Raw genomic sequence first — 12,419 nt, forward strand, 5'->3', positions numbered from 1 at the left:
GCCCCACCATCGCAGTACTGTCCAAAAGAAATATAATGTAAGCCACAAAACTGAGCCACATATAATTCCAAATTTTCTAGAAGACCTGTTAATAGAAAAAATAACATTAATTATAATATATTTTATTTAATACAATATATCCAAAATGTTTTCATTTCAACATATAAGCAATATAAAAAGTTATCAAAGGATTTTACATTCTTTTCTTATACTAAGTCTTTGAAATCCAAGGTGTATTCTATGCTTAACAGCACATCTCAGTTCAGACTAGCCACGTTTCAGGCTTCAACTGCCACATATAGAGAGCTAGTGACTGCTCTATTAGATGGCATAGCCCTAGAACATTCATGGCAAATGTTTATTGAGGTAAGAACTGTGCTGAGCATTTTATATACATTATCTTAATCCTCATAGCACCTGATAAAGTAAACAAGGGTAGTATCATCTCATTTTTGCAGATGAAGAAACTGAGGCTCAGGAACACTGAGTGTCTTGGCCAAGATGACATGTTGCAAGTAAGCAGAAGAGTCTGGGCTTGAACTTGGCTCTGTCTCCAGAATCTGGGCTCTCCGTCATGACATAATCTTGCCCCGATGGTAGATATGCAGTCACGTGGGCCCGCTCACAGGGTTCCAAATCCAGGGAGCGCAAAAGCCTGGGAACCGACAAGTGGGCTTGTGAGGGTAGGAGGTGAGGCCTTAAGCTGTCATTCTCCAAGCCTAGTTATGTGCTTGGTACTGTTGCGCTTGCCTGGCAAACAACCAGTGACTCTGTCAAGGAGAAATCATGATCTTAGGAAAATCACGTTTGCGTGATAAATAACTGAGCTTACCAAAAAAAAAAAAACCACCCAAAAAACCAAACCTGGCGTCAGGAGAAAATAAAAATTGAGGACTGCAGAACAACAGGATTAAACTGCAGGTGAATGAAGAAGAGGGTAGAATTCCAAGGGCCTGACAAGTGGAGGTTGCAGTAAAGTGAGTTGTAGCTTGCCCTCAGGAAACATGATGATGATGCTCATAAGTGAAATTTATGATGTACTTCCCAGGCCATTTAAATGTAGCATCTGATTAATCCTCGTAATCACACTAGGAAGTAGGCACTTCTATCATTACCATTTTGCAGATGAGGAAACTGAGGCACAGGATACTAGTTGAGATTCAGCCAAAGCATCTGGGGTTGGAGTCCATTTTTGGATTGCTCTGCTATCCTGCCTAGAACAGGCTGCTCGTGGATGTAGTGATACGCTCTCTGTCTCTGAAGGCATGCAAACAGATTCTCAGGGATGTGAGGAAATGTTCAGAAAGGGTCATTCCTGGGCAGGACAGAAGCCTGGTGAACTGGTACTTAGCTTGTCTGGAGAGTAATTGTAGAAATTGCCCCCCTGAAACACAGATGGGGAAAGAATCCCGTCTGCCTTTCAAATCCATCCCATGGGAACAGGAGTACAGGAGGCGTCGCCTTCACCAAGACTGGCCAAAAGGCATGAGAGGTCTGTGGAGGCAGCATGGGACGGTAGTTAGAATGGGCTCTGCAGACAGCCTAGACGTGTGTTCAAGTCCCAGCTTCGCCACTTACTAGCCGCGCGCTTAGCTGTACTTGTATATCTCCTAAATCCCCCTGAGGCTCGCAGGGCTGTTGTGACAATACAATAAGCAACCATGTGGGAATAGGTTGCACTCAAAGAGGTGAGACCCTAGGAGGGAATGAAAGCCAGGAACAAAGGCCTTGGTATACTTCCGGAGGTTTCACTTAGCTCAAATCCAGTGGATGGTGCTGGTGGTGGCAGCACTGGGGGAATGAGCTGCCGTGCTGAGGCAGGAGGTCCGGGTGGTGAGGAGGAGAAGAAGAAAGGCCATGGAGGGGAGGCGCTGCGGAGGAGGCTGGATGGCAGAGCGGCCTTTCTTGGAGGGGCAGCTTGTGCAGAAGCACCTCAGGACGCCCCGCGCAGGAGCTGGGCAGGCCCCTCCTCCTCAGCACCATCAAGCCCCTGCCCCCTTCCTTCATCTTTCCCATCCACAAAACATGCTCGAGAGCCGTGACCTGAGTCCTCTTCCAGCTGCTGGCCCCCACTCCCTGCCCCCCCCCCTTTCATGCTGGTATCACTTCCTCCCCTCCCATTCACCTCCTGACCCAATTTGCCGACCTGCTCTTGACTCCATCTCCCGTGGCCCCCACGTGGTCGAGCCCATGGGGCTTCTTCTCCTGGTTCTCTGAGCAGCATCGGGCGCAGTAACCCCCCCCCCCCCGCCTACTCCCTTATTGGGGTCTATGAGCGCACCCTCTCCTGGTTTTCCTTCTCCTCCCTGACGACTTCTCCACACTGGTCAGGGCTGCTCCTCCATCCAATCTCTAAATGTTGAGGGTCCCCAGGGCTCAGCCCTAGTCCCATGGCTTTAAATACCATCTGCGAGTTGACCATTTACAAATGTCCGTGTTCATTCTTTTCTTAAGTGTCAGTCTGGTACCTTCAACCATCTACCTGATGTCTACATGTGGGTGTCACACAGAATGTAGCCAGAGCCGAACTCTGGAGTCTGCCTATCCCAGAATGCGCTCTCCCATCTTCCCCATCTTGATGAATGCCACCATCCATTGTACACCCCAAACCCAGGCACTCCTTTGATCTCCTGCCCACACCTGACATCTCTCCCTTCAAAACAGCTATGGAATCCATCCACTTCTCCCTGTCTCCACCACCACCGGAAAACACCATCTCTCGCCTAAGCTACTTCATCCTAACTGGTCTCCAGGCTCCCACTCCTGCCCCCCTTAAATCTGTATGCCACACATGATTTTAAAACATCAACCAAGCACAGTCCCTTACTGCCTGACACTCTCTGCTAGCTTCCCACTGTTTTGGAATACTACCCACTAAGACCCAAGTCTGTATGATCTGGCCCCTGCCCGTCTCGGCAACAACATTTGAAACCGCACCCCACCTTGCTCATTATGCTCAGACGTATGGCGTTTCTTTCTGTTCCTCAGATGTGCCAAGGACTTCCTGTTTCTGTGAATGACATCATCTCTGTCACCCAAGTAGGAATGCTCAGCAGCATCTTGGACCCACCCCTTTCTTCATATCCAGTCTCCCCCAAGTCCTGTGGACTTTCCTCCTGACGTTTTTACTCTTCGTTCCCTTTCCTCATGCTCCCAGCCACAGGCTCCACCAGGCCTTGCCTCTCCAGCTTGGCTTTTTACCACAGCCTCCTGACTGGTCTCTCTGCCTCCAGCCTCATGCTGATTCCAGCCATGGACTGACCCCCGACCCCTAAGCTTACCCCCAGCCGCTGGTGGCCTGGTCTCTGACTGATATCTGACTCCTGCTCCATCAAAGACTGGGGCTCAGCCCTCACCAGGTGTCTTCGATTGCCCCTATATCCTAATGCCGGGTGGAGAACTTGTGCTTAATACATATTTGCTGGATGAACGAATCATGGGGGAGAACCACTCAGTCGGTCCTGTTCAGATGCACTCACTGAGACCACAAGTCCAAAAGCTATTTACCTACCTGCCAGATGGCACCTGGGAGAAGAGTCCGGGAGTTCCAGATGCTAAATTGATTGTAGAGCATCTGACCTTGGGCAAGTCAAATCCTTTCTTTACTCGATTGTCTCTTGGATAAGATGGGAAGAAGCAGAACAGCTAGTCTCTTTTCCCCAGAGCTTTTTGTTACAAAGTGTTTTCCATCCAGGCTCTCCTTAGACCTTCACAGCAGTCCAATGAGATTCTCAAAGCAGCAGCCCAAGCCACCCTTTTAAAACACAATCAGAGGGGCACCTGGGTGGCTGGGTTGATTAAACATTCGACTTTGGCTCAGGTCATGATCTCATGGTTCATGGGTTCACACCCCATGTTAGGCTCTATGCTGACAGCTCAGAGCCTGGGGTCTACTTCAGATTCTGTGTCTCTGTTTGCCTTCTCCCTCCTTCCCTCCCTTCCTCCTTCCCTCCCTCTTTCTCTTTCTCTCTCTCAAAAATAAACATGAAAACGAAGCATTCTTTAAAAAAAAAAAGCCAAACACAATCATAACAGCATTCCTCTGTTCAAAGGCTTCCCATGGCTCCTGATTTCACTCAGAGTAAAAGTCAAAGTCATGAAGATGGCCACACCAGACCATGAAGAGGGCCTGGCACCAGACATCACTGACCTTGTGCACTTGATCTCCATCTCAGAGGCTCCACTCCAGCCACACTAGCCTCCTTGCCATTCCTCAACCATGCCAAGCACATCCCCACCATGGGACCTTTTCTCTGGCTTTCTTTTGCCAAGGACACTCTTCCCCCAGATGTGGGCGTAGTAAACAACCTCACCTTCAAGTCTATGCTCAAATCTGGCCTTGCCAGTGAGGCGCATTCCAACACCCTATAAAGTACTGCAGCCTACCCCTATCCACCTGCCCCAGCAATACCTTCCCTTTTTCCCAGCTTGCTCATCTCTCTCTAACAAACAGTATAGTTTACATGCTTATCTCCCACTAGAATGTAAATTCCATAAGGGCAGAGATGGTTGTCTGCTTTGTTCGTTGATGTAGCCCAAGTACCCAAGACGGTGCCTGGCACCAAGAAGATGTGCAATAAGTAAGTGTTGAATGAGTGAATGGAAGAAGTGAAGTAAGTAACTTGCCTGGGGCAGGTATAGCAGATGTGGGACTGGAGCTCGGACCTGTTCCTTCCCCACAAAGAGCCCCTTTCCTGGCTCTGTGTTCACAGCCCAAATGTACCAGAGTCCTTGGAGACCTCCCACCAAAAGAGTGGCCAGGCCATGCAGGGTGGTGGGCAGGGCTGGATACGCACTGCCGGCCTGCTACCTGGGGCAGCTCCGCCCTCTTAGAGACTTGGGGACTGAGGAGGAGAACAGGATGGGCCTGAGGTCCTGAGAGAGTCCGCCTCCTGGCTCACCCAAATGAACTGGCAGGAACTCACACCTCTGGAGCCTAGAGTGTCCACACCAAGGGAGAGCAGGCATTTCAACTGACTAGCTTGAAGGGTACACCTCGAGACTCCCAGGAAGTTCCCTGGTGGGAGGATACACATGCTCAGACAAACATACCTGCTGCTCCCTTTCCTTGAGTGGCTCCAAATCTCTGTATACAGGCAGGGTCCCTAATTCAGACGTGGCAAGTTTGCAAGGAAATCATATCACCGAGCTACCTAAATTCTGCACACTTAGTCTCTATGGCAGGCATGTGTGTGTTGACTCCTTCAATTCTCCCAGCAACCCAGTAAGATAGGTTCTCTTAGCATGCCCATTTGAGGAAACTGAGGCAAAAGGGAGTTAAGTAAACTGGCATAAAATCACCCATCTAGTAAGTGGTAGAGCTGGATTTTTTTCCTATGAAAAAAAAACCAAAAAAACCTTTTGAATAGTTATTGAGAAAGTCCAATAAAGATTAGGACGCACATGTGCCTGTGCTGTAAAAGAGCCCGCTGCCCCCACAAGTGTCAACGTAACAGTGATGGCAACATAGTGTCTTCTTAGTACCCAACACGGTTCCTGTGTAGGCTTTGAAAACCATTCCGCCAACCATTTATTATGCAAAATTTTAAACATACAGAAAAGTTTATCATTCCTATACCCACCATCTATGATCAACCGTTGTTAGTTAATTTTACCTATTATCTATCTGTATCTTTTTTTCTGAACCATTTGAAAATAAGTTGCAAACATCAAGTCATGTCACCTCCCAAGTATTTCATTCAGTCTTCAGCTCCTGAAAACATAATCACTTAACAGCCAAAAATTCCACTTTCACACTTATTGCTAAGACAAGCAGTAACAATTTCGAAATATCCTCTAATATTCAATCCAGATTCACATTTCCTCAGCCTCTCAAAAATATCTTTTGTAGCTTTTTTTTTCCAAACCAGAATCTTGTCAAGATTTATAAATTGCACCTGGTTATTAAATTTTGTAAATCTTTTATTTTTTTAAAGATTTTTATTTTTAATGTTTACTTATTTTTAAGAGACAGAATGAGAGTGGGGGAGGGGGAGAGAGAGAGGGAGACACAGAGTCTGAAACAGGCTCCAGGCTCTGAGCTGTCAGCACAGAGACTGACGTGGGGCTCAAACTCACAGACTGTGAGATCGTGACCTGAGCTGAAGTCGGATGCTTAACCGACTGAGCCACCCAGGCGCCCCTAAAGATTTTATTTTTAAGTAATCTCTATACCCAACGTGGGGTTCGAACTCACAACCCTGAGGTCAAGAGTTACATGCTCCCTTGATTGAGCGAGCCAGCTAGGTGTCCCTACATTTCTTTTTCTTTTTTATTTCTTAAATCTTTTAAAATATAGAACCCTCTCCACACACACACTTTCTCATGGCATTGACTCTTTGATGGTAACAGTCATTGTCTTGTGGACTGTCCTTGGATTTGTCTTTTTCCTTCTGGTGTCATTTCACTTGTTCTTCTATTCTTCTAATTACTGTAAACTGAAACTTAGGTCTAAAGGGAGATTCAGGTTGGAATGCCTGAGTGGCTCAGTTGGTTAGGCATCCAGCTATTGGTTTCGGCTCAGGTCTTGATCTCACGGTTTGTGGGTTTGAGCCCTGCGTCAGACTCCATGCTGATAGCGTGAGGCCTGCCTGGGATTCTCTGCCCGCCTCCCTCTCGGCACCTCCCCAGTTCTCTCTCTCTTAAATAAGTAAACTTAAAAAAAAAAAAAGGTAGATTCAGGTTAATGATGTTTTAGCAAAGATATTTCCCAGCTGATGCTCAGTGTTATATCCCATTAGGAAACCTGTTGTCAGGCTGTCCCACGATTGGTGATGCTAAGTTTGATCACTTGGTGCTGATAGCAGGATTACACCCTCGTAAAGTGCCTTTCCCTCTTTGCAACCAGTGAGGACCTTTGGGATGCTGCTTCAGTGCATGATATCCTTTCCTTCTCCAACCTTTCATCTCATGGTTTTGGCATCCATTGGTGGCCCTTACCTGAACCAGCTATTGCACTGGGGGTTATTAAAAGGTGATTTTCTAATTCTATCTTTTCTTTTATGTTGGTTTTCTTGTATTCTTCTGTAAAGAAGAATTTTTCTTTGAGGCGCCTGGGTGGCTCAGTTGGTTGAACGTCCAACTTCAGCCCAGGTCATGATCTCAACGTTCTGTGAGTTCCAGCCTGTGTTGGGTTCTCTGCTGTCAGCACAGAGCTCACTTCTGATCCTCTGTCTCCTTCTTTCTCTGTTCCTCCCTGGCTCACACACACTCTCTCTCTCTCTCTCAAAATAAACATTTGAAAAAAAAAAAAAAAAAAAGAATATTGGGAGCATTATGTGGCTCAGTCTGTTAAGCATCTGATTTCGGCTCAGGTCATGAACTTGCGTTTCATGAGTTTGAGCCCCGCACTGGACTCTGTGCTGAGAGCTCAGAGCCTGGTGCCTGCTTCAGATTCTGCGTCTCCCTCTCTGCCCCTCCCCGTTCACACTCTGTCTCTGTCTCTCAAAAATAAAGATTAAAAAAAATTTTTTTTAAGAAGAATTTTTCTTTATCACCTGGGATTGAACTATAGTTTCTTCTAAAGAGCAGGTAAATTATTCTAATTGATTCTAGAAATGTCCCATGTTTCACTGACAGCTGCCCATTCCATTTGGATCCTGGATCCTTCTGACAAATCCCAGTAGTCTTTGAACATTTCTTTCTCTTGATGTCTCCAACACACCTACCTTGTATTTTCGTTTTCTCTGCCCTGTGATCCAACTACTAGAACTTGGAGGTGAATACAGGAAGTCTGCCGCAGACTGGCTCTTTTGTTTAGCTGCAGGGGCCAGACCCAGCGTTTTGTGACCTCGCTGTATGGCCTTGGGCCAGTTCCTTTCCCCTTTCTGAGCCAGACTTTCCCCATCTGAACAATGGGGTCATTGAATCCTGCCTTAACCTTAAGGATGTGTTAGATACCAAGTCTTCCTGCTCCTCACCACTTTGTCTCCTTCCCAATGCAGGGAGAGGGGTGGCATAGGTCTCCTTCAGTAGGCACTGGGGCCTAGAGCCCTCTCCCACCCACCCTGGAGAAACTCAGTCTTGGGGTCCACCCTCCTGGCTGGAATTAGTCTCCAGTCGCCTGCACTCAAGAGCAGGTTGACTTTTGGGGTCATCTTTGGCCTTAGCCTAAAGTTGCTTCACAAGGAAAAGGTTTTGGCCTGCCATTTTGTTTTCACAGTCAGCTTACAATCAATTGACTTTGATGTATTTTTTCATTATTTAAAAAAAAAATTTTTTAATGTTTACTTATTTTTGAGAGAAAGAGAGACAGGGTGCAAGCAGGAGAGGGGCAGAGAGAGAGGGAGACACAGAATTGAAGCAGGCTTCAGGCTCAGAGCTGTCAGCACAGAACCCGACATGGGGCTCAAACCCACAAACCGCGAGATCATGACCTGAGCTAAAGTCGGAGGCTTCAACCGGCTGAGCCACCCAGGTGCCCCTTTTTTCATTATTTTTAAATTTAGTTTTCCTTTGTATCAAAGCTACAAAAATTTACATATTCAAAGAATCAAATACTTCTGTAAGGCTTACTATGAAAAATAGCATTTCCTCATCTTCCTCTTTATACCACTTAAACTTTTTTAGCTTATTCTTTTGGTATCTATCTCTGTATCTCTAAATAACTTCTGATTTTACTTCCTGATTTTTCAATTTTAAACATTACCTGGTTGGTTTTTCACAGTGGAAGATGAGGATTTAGCCCTCTTTCCTCCTCTGTCCTTCTATGTCACTCTTTCTTGTCCTTTCCTCCTCCCTTATACCTCTATTATATGTTTGGTTATTTATGATCAGCATTCAATGTTTACCATATTATGACAATGTGTATGACATTCAAGTTGAGTTACATAGTATACTAGGATTATTATTGATTTCATATATAACTTTTGTTTTCCCAAGACTTAATAGTTGTCTTGGTTTTTCATTTGCTTAATTTTCTTTCTTTCTTTCTTTCTTTCTTTCTTTCTTTCTTTCTTTCTCTCTCTCTCTCTCTCTCTCTCTCTCTCTCTCTCTCTCTCTCTTTCTTGAGCATGTGAGCAGGGGACGGGTAGAGAGATAGGGAGAGAGAATCTTAAGCAGGCTCCACGTCTAGCATGGAGCCTGACTCGGGGCTCAATCCCATGACCACGAGATCATGATCTGAGCTGAAATCAAGAGTCAGCTGCTTAAACCGACTGAGCCACTCAGGTACCCCTGTTTTCTTTTCTTTTATTTTTTATTAAAAAAAAATTTAAGTTTATTTATTTATTTTGTGAGAGAGAGAGAATGTGCCTATGAGCAGGGGAGGCACAGAGAGAGAGGAAGAGAGAGAAAATCCTAAGCAGGCGCCACACCATCAGCACAGAGACCCATGTGGGGTTCAAACCCATGAACCTTGAGATCATGACTTGAGCCGAAACCAAAAGTTGGTTACTCAACTGACTGAATCACCTAGGCACCCCTTTTTAAATTTTTTTATTTAAATTTTATTATTATTATTATTATTATTTTTTTTTTTTTGAGAGAGAGAGAGAGAGAGAGCAGGAGTCAGGGAGGGGCAGAGGGAGAGAGAGAATCTTAAGCAGTCTCCACATTCAGCGTGAGCCCGACTTAGGGCTTGCTTCCACAACCCTGGAAGCATTACCTGAGCTGAAATCAAGAGTGGGTTGCTCAATGGACTGAGCCACCCAGCAACCCTTCTTTTTTTGTTGTTTTTTTAAATTGTTTTTTATTTTAATTCCAGTACAGTTAACATACAGTGTTATATTAGTTTCAGGTGTACATTACTCAGGGCTCATCATGATAAGTGTGCTCTTTAATTCCCCCATCACCTTTTTTACCCATCCCTCCACCCACGTCCCCTCCAGTAACCATCAGTTCTCTACAGTTAAGAATCTATTTCTTGGTTTGTCTTTCTCTCTCTTTTTTCTTTTCCCTTGTTTTCTTGTTTCTTAAATTCCACATATAAGTGAAATCATACGATATATGTCTTTCTCTGACATTTTGCTTAAGATTCTACTCTCTGCTTCCATCCATGTTGTTGCAAATGGCAAGATTTCATTCTCTTTAATGACTGAATAATATTCCATTGTGTATATGTGCCACATCTTCTTTATCGGTTCATCTGTTGATGGAAACTTAGGCTGCTTCCATAATTTGGCTGTTGTAAATAATACTGCAATAAACATAGGGGTGCATGTATCCCTTTGAATTAGTGTTTTTGCATTTTGGGGGTAAATATCCAGTAGTGCAATTACTGGATCATGAGGTACTTCTATTTTTAACTTTTTGAGGAACCTTCATAGTGTTTTCCAGAGTGGCTGCACCAGTTTGCGTCCCACCAACAGTGTATGAGTGTTCCTTCACTTACTTAATTTTCAGTGAAATTATCATAATTTAATTTTATACTCTCCAAAAACTACCTAAATTGCCTCTCAGTACATATGACATATCTATCAGACATATCAGATATGTATCAATTTTGTCACATTGAGATGTCTTTCAGAGCCTTTGGGCCTGATCCAATGTAAATGTTTTCGTTTTACTCCTAGAATTTCTGTGCACCACCCTCTTGGGGATCCCTATTCTGTCTCACAAGTGGAATTTCAGTTTCCTGTGTCTCAGGTCTCCTTGTATTTTTAGTGAACGCCTTCATTTTGGTGGAGCATACCTTCCTGAAGCTTTCTGAGAAAGGAAAAATTTTGAGATCTTGAATGTCTGAGAATATCTTCATGACACCCTCACATATTTGATAATTTGGCTCAGTGAGGATGCCAGGGTGGAAATAACTTTCCTGTAGAATTTTGAGGACATTGCTCCATTATCTTCTGGTTTGCAGGGTTGCTGTTAAGAAGTCCAAAGTCATTGTGATTCCTGGTGTTTTGTATACGTTTTGTTTTTTCTTTTTTGGAAATTTGGAATTTGCGGAATCTTTTCTTTGTCTTTATTTTTCTGAAGCCTCGCCATAATGTGCCTTGGTTTGAGACTATTTTCATGCTTTTTCCTTGGTCTTCCCTGGGCCCTTTCAGTTTGGAAATTTATGCCCTTGAATTCTGGAAATTGTACTGACTTATTTCACTGATTATTTCTTCCCCTTGATTTTCTCTGTTCTCTATTTCTGGAACTCTGATATTTGGCTGTTGGGCTTCCCAAACTGGTCTTTAATTCTCTTTTCTTTTCTTTCCAGTTTTTCTTTTTGTCTTTGTGGGAAATTTATCTTTCTGAGAAACGAAAAAAAAAAAAAAACCTTTATCTTCCATCTACCAATTGTTTAATATCTGCCCTTGTGCTTTTAATCTTCAATAGCTGCGTTTTTCTTCTTTTTTTTCAGCTGTGTTTTTCTTCTAAGGGCATCTATTCTTGTTTCATGGGTATAGTATCATATTTTATGTCTCTAATGCTAATCATGGCCATTTTGTTCCTCCGTGGTGCTTTTTGGGGGTTTGGTTATTTGTTTTGTTCATTCTCTTTTATGTTAGAGGCTTTCTTCAGATATTCTATAACCCTTGATGATCTAAAAAACCAAGTAGAAGTTGTGACCCATGAGTAGGGCTTATCCACTGAGAGCTCCCCTATAGCATTATCCGTTTCATTGAGGAACCCCCAATGTCAGAATATTTAGGTCATTTCTCCTGGGATGGTCATGTTCCCCAAAGAAGGATCTTCTCATGTACTGCCTGGAGGGACAGGCCTGCCTTCTAGCATTTGGGGAACCGGGAGTGGGGAGAAGGCTGGGACTCTTAGCTTTAGTACCAGCCCATGTCCTATGCTGTGCCAGAGGATAAACTTCCAGTCTTCCCTGAGAGAGGGAGGAGGAACTTATGGCAGGAAAGGAAGTGGGTATCCATCCAACTGTTTGGTAAGCAGACTTCCAACCAATCCTCCTCTTCTTAGCCCCACCTTTACTCCTACCCAGTTGCCTAATATCCCAGTTCCTGAGCAGATTTACATCTGCCATGTAAATAGGTGGCTTGTCAGCTTTTCTAGCTGCAGGTTTAGGATTTAGCTTTCTGGATCTGCTATGGGAGTTACCTCTAGTGTATATGCTCTCCAGCTTCCAAAATTCTGCTGCTGCTTTCTCTTCTGTCCTCCTTGTCCTTATAGTTTAAATTAAAAAAATGTCATTTGAGAGAGGAAGTGAAGCTATATGTGTGTTCTAGCCATCATTACCAAGAAATCTTTTTTTAAATTGAGCTATAATTCACATAACACAATATTCAAGCTTTTAAAATTGTACAACTCAGTGGTTTTCCATATATCCACAAAGTCGTGTAACCATCACCACTATCTAATTCTAGAATATATTCATCACCCAAAAGGAAACCTCCTACCCATTAGCAATCATTCTCTATCCTCCCCTCCCCACCCAGCCCCCGGCGACCACTGATCTACTTTCTCTCTCTATGGATTTCTCTCTCTATGGAAATCCAGACATTTCACAGAAATAGATCATACAGTAT

This window comes from Panthera tigris, chromosome A1 (genome assembly GCF_018350195.1).
Source record: "Panthera tigris isolate Pti1 chromosome A1, P.tigris_Pti1_mat1.1, whole genome shotgun sequence".
NCBI classification, from domain to species: domain Eukaryota; kingdom Metazoa; phylum Chordata; class Mammalia; order Carnivora; family Felidae; genus Panthera; species Panthera tigris.